Source organism: Microtus ochrogaster, chromosome 4, assembly GCF_000317375.1.
Source record: "Microtus ochrogaster isolate Prairie Vole_2 chromosome 4, MicOch1.0, whole genome shotgun sequence".
Taxonomy (NCBI): Eukaryota; Metazoa; Chordata; class Mammalia; order Rodentia; family Cricetidae; genus Microtus; species Microtus ochrogaster.
This window is the reverse complement of record NC_022011.1, coordinates 4,349,685-4,355,696: the sequence shown is the minus strand read 5'-3', so window position 1 is coordinate 4,355,696 and position 6,012 is coordinate 4,349,685. Positions and strand designations below refer to the sequence as shown.

Below are 6,012 nucleotides of genomic sequence, written 5' to 3'. Positions count from 1 at the left end.
TCTCTGTGAGTTCGAGACCAGCCTGGTCTACAGAGCTAGTTCCAGGACAGGCTCCAAAACCACAGAGAAACCCTGTCTCGAAAAAAAAAAAAATCAGAAGGGAATTATGGGGCCATTGAGATGACTCTGCAGCAGGTAAAGGTGCCTGCCACCAGCTCTGACAAGAGTGATGAGTGATTGCTGGAACCCACGAGGTAGACTTCCCAAGTTGTCCTTGTGACCGCCACACGTGTACCACGGCCGGCATATTCATGCACTTACACACTAATAAAATATAGTAAGTATCTCAGGGGATTTGTAGGTTTCTCGCCTGCCCTTGGCAGCTCCTGCCTCTGCTCTTGGGCCCCTTTGCCTCTGGTCCCCCTGCTGCTCTTGTTGATAAGCAGGTGGAGAGGATAGGATGTCCCAGCCAGTCACACCTGCTGCCCCTTATCTTTGGCTCTCCTCTCAGAGGCTGAATGAAGCAGGGAAATCCTATCTGCAGCTGCAGCAGAGTCACAAAACCCAACAGCCACTGTTGGGCCCGACTTCTCCCCTGGGACTTGCTGAGGGTGTCGGAGGAGAAATGGCTTTTCTCAGCCAGACCTGGCCTCTGAATGAATCCAGGCTCCTTTGACAATGGGAGGACGAATCACCGACCTGGTGAAGAACAGTCCTGGAACAGGTGGTTAAGGCGTGTGGTTGAGATGTGTGCCACACAGTTCTCTTGCTTTGGACATGCTTCCCCTCTACAAAAGGAGGTCTGCGGTCATGGGGTTCTGTGCCAAGAACCCCAGGGGTGGGACGGCACAGCAGGTACGGTCCATGCTGCCAAGGGTGATGACCTGAATTCATTAATCCAACAAGTGGAAGGAGAGAACTAGCTTCGTAAAGCTGTCCCCAGACACACACACACGAACACACACACACATACACACACACATATACACATACACATACACACAAACATACACAAACACACACATACACACACACACACGAACACACACATACACACATACACACACACGAACACAACCTAAAAAAATTAATGCAGTTTTTAAAAACAAAAACAAAATGTTTCCAGAGAGTGAGCCAACACCCCTGACTATTGCTCGGAGCAATAATCCCATGCGCCCCTCATACTCAGTAGTGCCAATGAGGGCTGCCTGGACATTTGGTTAATCTTTTATAGTCCCCCGTTTAGTTGGGAGCATCACCCCAGCCCTCGGCATTCTTATACCCAAAGAGTCTAGAAAGTTTGGGTTAAGGCTTCACCTCAGCCCCTGGCATCCATATATCCAAAAGTCTGGAATGTTTGGGTGGAAAGTTCCATCCAAGCCCTCTCCCCTGAGAGTTGCCTCAGTCTGAACTCCACCTCTGAGAAAGCCTGCCTAAAGAAGAGCCATCCTCAGAGATGCACAGGACCACTCCCACAGGGTATTTAAACTGCCCCCAGAGAACAAAGACGTGATTTCCAGGTCTTCCTTCCCCACCTCTGCTCTGAGGGCCTGGAAGGCTGCCCGTGAGTGCTAGTATCCATTAAACCTGGGCTTTTTCTAGTTTGGTTTGGTTTGATTTGGTCTGATTTGGATTATTGCTTCCAGAGGAGAGATTTATTAGGGTACAAAAACTTTTCACACACACCACACACTCCCTCACCACCACCCCCACCCCATCCCCGCCCCCGAGAAAGGGTTTCTCTGTATCTTTCGAGCCTGTTCTGTCCTCTTGTAGACCAGGCTGGCCTTGAACTCACAGAGATCCACCTGCCTCTGCCTCCCGAGTGCTGGGATTAAAGGCTGTGCCACCACATACAACTTTTCTAAGCAGGCATTTGGTTCAGAGGCCAAATTCAGATCCTGCACTTCTGGAGAAGGCCTTGGGCAAACCCTTTGGTTCTCCGTGCCTCCTTTTTCCCATTTGCAAATGGGGCGAGCAAACAAGATTTCATCCGTTAAGTGCTCAGCAGGGTGCCTGGCCTGGGAGGACTGTGTAAGGGAGATTGCTAGGACCATTGAAGTGAGAGGTTGAGGGAGTGGCGGGCCTGGCGACACAGCCACAAATATGAAACCCTTCCTTGGGAAGAGTTCCTGGAAACGCCCAGAGCCTGGGTACACCTTCAGCGATCAGTTGCTGCGGTTATCCCAAAGGAACTTCCCTTACCTCCCAGCAGAGGGCACCATTCTCCAAACCAAACCACATCTGTAGCTTGCATTCCCAGTCTGGTTTGCCAGGATAAGGCCAACAAGAGGGGGGTGTGGGGGAGGCACACGTCACAGGGCCACTGGCTGTGGCATACCTTATATGGAAGTCCGCTTGTGAAGCCAGCTCCGCCTGCACGCAACAGGTACTCAGTAAGTACTTGAGTCAGTGAAAGAAAAAGCGCTGCGGTGGAAGACGCACAGTCCTCGATTGGGGCTGGCGGCTGTGTGGGCGGCAGCAGTCCGTGACTGGCCGTGACCTTTACCAAAGAACCAGTTACATTCGCTCAAACCTGCCAGCCACCTGGAGAACTTTTTATGGCTTCCGTTTTATTTTATCTATTTGTTGGTTGTTCGAGACAGGGTTTCTCAGTGTTAAAAGCACTGGATCTCCTGGAACTCACTTTGTAGACCAGGCTGGCCTTGAACTTACTGAGATCCACCTCTGCCTCCCAAGTACTAGGATTAAAGACATGCGCCCCCTCTGCCTGGTTTATGATTTTTTTTTTGAAAAGGAATGGGGGGGGGGGCTGGTGAAATGGCTCAGTGGTTAAGAGCACTGGCTGCTCTTCCAGAGGGCCCCAAGGTTCAATGCCCAGCAACCACATGGCATTTCACAACTGTCTATAACTCCAATTCCAGGGGATCTGACACCTTCACACCAATGCACATAAAATAAAGTTAAATAAATTATAAAAATAAAGATATATAAATAAATATCCAAATAACACATCTTTTTTTGGGGTTTTTTTTTTTTTTTTTTTTTTGGTTTTTTCGAGACAGGGTTTCTCTGTGGCTTTGGAGCCTGTCCTGGAACTAGCTCTTGTAGACCAGGCTGGTCTCGAACTCACAGAGATCCGCCTGTCTCTGCCTCCCGAGTGCTGGGATTAAAGGCGTGTGCCATCGCCCGGCTCCAAATAACACATCTTTAAAAAAAAAAAAAAAAGAAAGGAAAATTGAGGGCCAGAGAGATGGCTCAGTGGTTAAGAGCAAATATTGCTCTTGCAGAGAACCCGGGTTCAATTCCCAGCAACCCTGAATAAGGACATCCCCAAGATAGGCCTCCTGGTGCTCATTGGTGTGATCTTCATGGAGGGCAACCGTGCCCCTGAGAAGATCTGGGACATGCTGAATATGGTTGGTATATATCCTGACCAGCATGACTTCATCTGTGGGAATCCCAGAAAATTCATCACTAAAGATTTGGATTCAGAAAAGTACCTGGAATACCAGCTGGTATCTGGCAGTGATCCTCCATGCTATGAGTTCCTGTGGGGCCTAAGGGCCTGTGCTGAAACCAGCAAGATGAAAGTCCTGCAGTTTTTCTCCAAGGTTGTAGGGAGCAGCCCCACCTCCTTCACAGCTCTGTGTAAGGAAGCCCTGAAGGATGAAGAGGAGAGAGCCCAGGCTGCACATGCCTCCATGGCCAATCCTGTTGCCTGGACAACTCGGGTTCCGGGGACAAGCCCAGCACCTTCTCCCGCCCTGAGTAAATTTAGGCTGCTTCTTCACACTATTTAAAGACAGCAGTCAGATATTCAAGTAGAAGAGAGTTTAGGTTCTTTTTCTTTTGTACGTTTCAGATGTTCCTTTTTAAAGGGTTTATTAGCTTCAGAGTCTTTATTCGTTAACTGTGGCTCCCACATCTGTGCTGTTTGTTTCAGAAGAAGAAGTTTGCTGTTGTGAAAAGCGTGTTGAGAACATTCTCAGCTTTGAGGTCTAGAGGAAGATCCAATAGCATTGCAACAGAGCTTTCCTTAGACATGTGAAAGATTCCAGTGGTAAAACAGGACCAGTAAGTGCAAAAAAGATATAAAAAAATGACAAATTCTATTGTCCTTGTAGTCTGTTTTGTGGAACTAAAGATATGCACCTTACTTACTTGATTTAGAGAAGAATGCATGAGCAATTCAAGGTTAATAAAGTGCTGGAAAAAAACCACACATAAGTGCAGTTCCAGGGGATTCAAAGCCTTTTGACTTACATGGGTACTAGTGTTCACATGGTGCACAGACATACATGCAAGCAAAACATTTGTACACATAGAATAACAAAATAAATAAATCTAATTAAAAAAGGAAATTGAAAGTTAAGAGTGCTGGGCGTGGTGGCACTTGAAAGGAAAACTAAGACAGGGAAATTAAGAGTTCCAGACCAGCCGACTGACAGAAAGAAAGAGGAAGGGCCATGATGGAGACAGTTAACTTTATGCTTTCTTTTTTTTTTTTTTTTTTTTTTGGTTTTTCGAGACAGGGTTTCTCTGTGGCTTTGGAGCCTGTCCTGGAACTAGCTCTTGTAGACCAGGCTGGTCTCGAACTCACAGAGATCCGCCTGCCTCTGCCTCCCGAGTGCTGGGATTAAAGGCGTGTGCCACCACCGCCCGGCAACTTTATGCTTTCTTTAAGGGTGGTCTCTCATATATCCCAGGTTGGCCTGGACTCAAATTTGAACTCATTGTGTAGCCTTCAACCCCTGAGTGTTCAGTCTCTGCCTCTCAAATGGCCAAGATAGCGGGAGTACATGCCTTGTTGATGAAGTGCTATAAACTAAATGTAAGTCTTTATGAGTGCCCCGCAGGCATTCTAACTAAGGTACCCTCCAGCCCTCTTTTTATAAATCTTTTTTTTATATTTTTATTTATTTATTATGTATACAATATTCTGTCTGTGTATATGCCTGAAGGCCAGAAGAGGGCGCCAGACCTTTTTGCAGATGGTTGTGAGCCACCATGTGGTTGCTGGGAATTGAACTCAGGACCTTTGGAAGAGCAGGCAATGCTCTTAACCACTGAGCCATCTCTCCAGCCCCCTCTTTTTATTGTTAAGAATAAAACCTCTGCCAGCAGGACAGGCTCCAAAGCCACAGAGAAACCCTGTCTCGAAAAACAAACAAACAAACAAATAAAACCTCTGCCAGTCATTGTAGACAGAAGTTTCTGTCCCACCTGGTCCCGCAGCCGTTCAGTCCTAAAGAAACACACAGAAGCTTATATTAATTATAAACTGGTTGACCTAAGCAGACTAGACCGGGCCATGAGAGGAGAGAGAGATGGGAGGAAGGAAACAGAGAGGGAAGAGGAAATATGAGGAGAGGAGCCAAGGACCGAGAGAGAGAAGAAACAAGACTAGGATGGAGAGACTGCAATGCCGAATGCCTGGATTTTATAGGAAAGAGAAACCGGGAGAAGAGAAGCAAAGTTCAGAAACTGAAGAGGTTTAGGGTAGGTGGCAGGGGTGAGAAGAGCTGAGTGGAGCCAGGACTCTAGAACAGGTACTCAGGACGTCCAGCACCCATTTTATATCTTAGCCATTTGTCCTGAGTTTCTTCTGGACCTAATGTATCATGCATAACTAATATATGCTAGTAAAAAATATTTTTTTTCAAGACAGGAAAAATAATTTTTTTAGATTTATTTATTTATTATGTATACAACATTCTGCCTCCATGTATGCCTCAGGCCAGATGAGGGCACCAGATCTCATTACAGATGGTTGTAAGCCACCATGTGTTTCCTGGGAATTGAACTCAGAACCTCTGGAAGAGCAGCCACTGCTCTTAACCACTCAGCCATCTCTCCAGCCCCCTTATTGGGGTTTTTGAGACAGGGTCTCGCTGTAGTTTTAGAGCCTGTCCTGGAGCTCGCTCTTCAGACCAGGCTGGCCTCTGCCTCCCGAGTGCTGGGATTAAAGGCGTGTGCCACCACCACCTGGCCCCATCAGTGTTTTATTAAAGTAAAAGTAATATATGAGTGACAAATTTTTTGTTTTTGTTTTTGTTTTTCGAGACAGGGTTTCTCTGTGGTTTTGGAGCCTGTCCTGGAACTAGCTCT

The 6,012-nt window shown here is 47.0% G+C and overlaps 1 pseudogene; it reads left to right on the top strand.

The window, feature by feature from the left end:
• The first annotated feature begins 750 nt into the window (after positions 1–750).
• LOC101994626 lies at positions 751–3,676 on the top strand (annotated as a pseudogene).
• Positions 3,677–6,012: the final 2,336 nt, after the last annotated feature.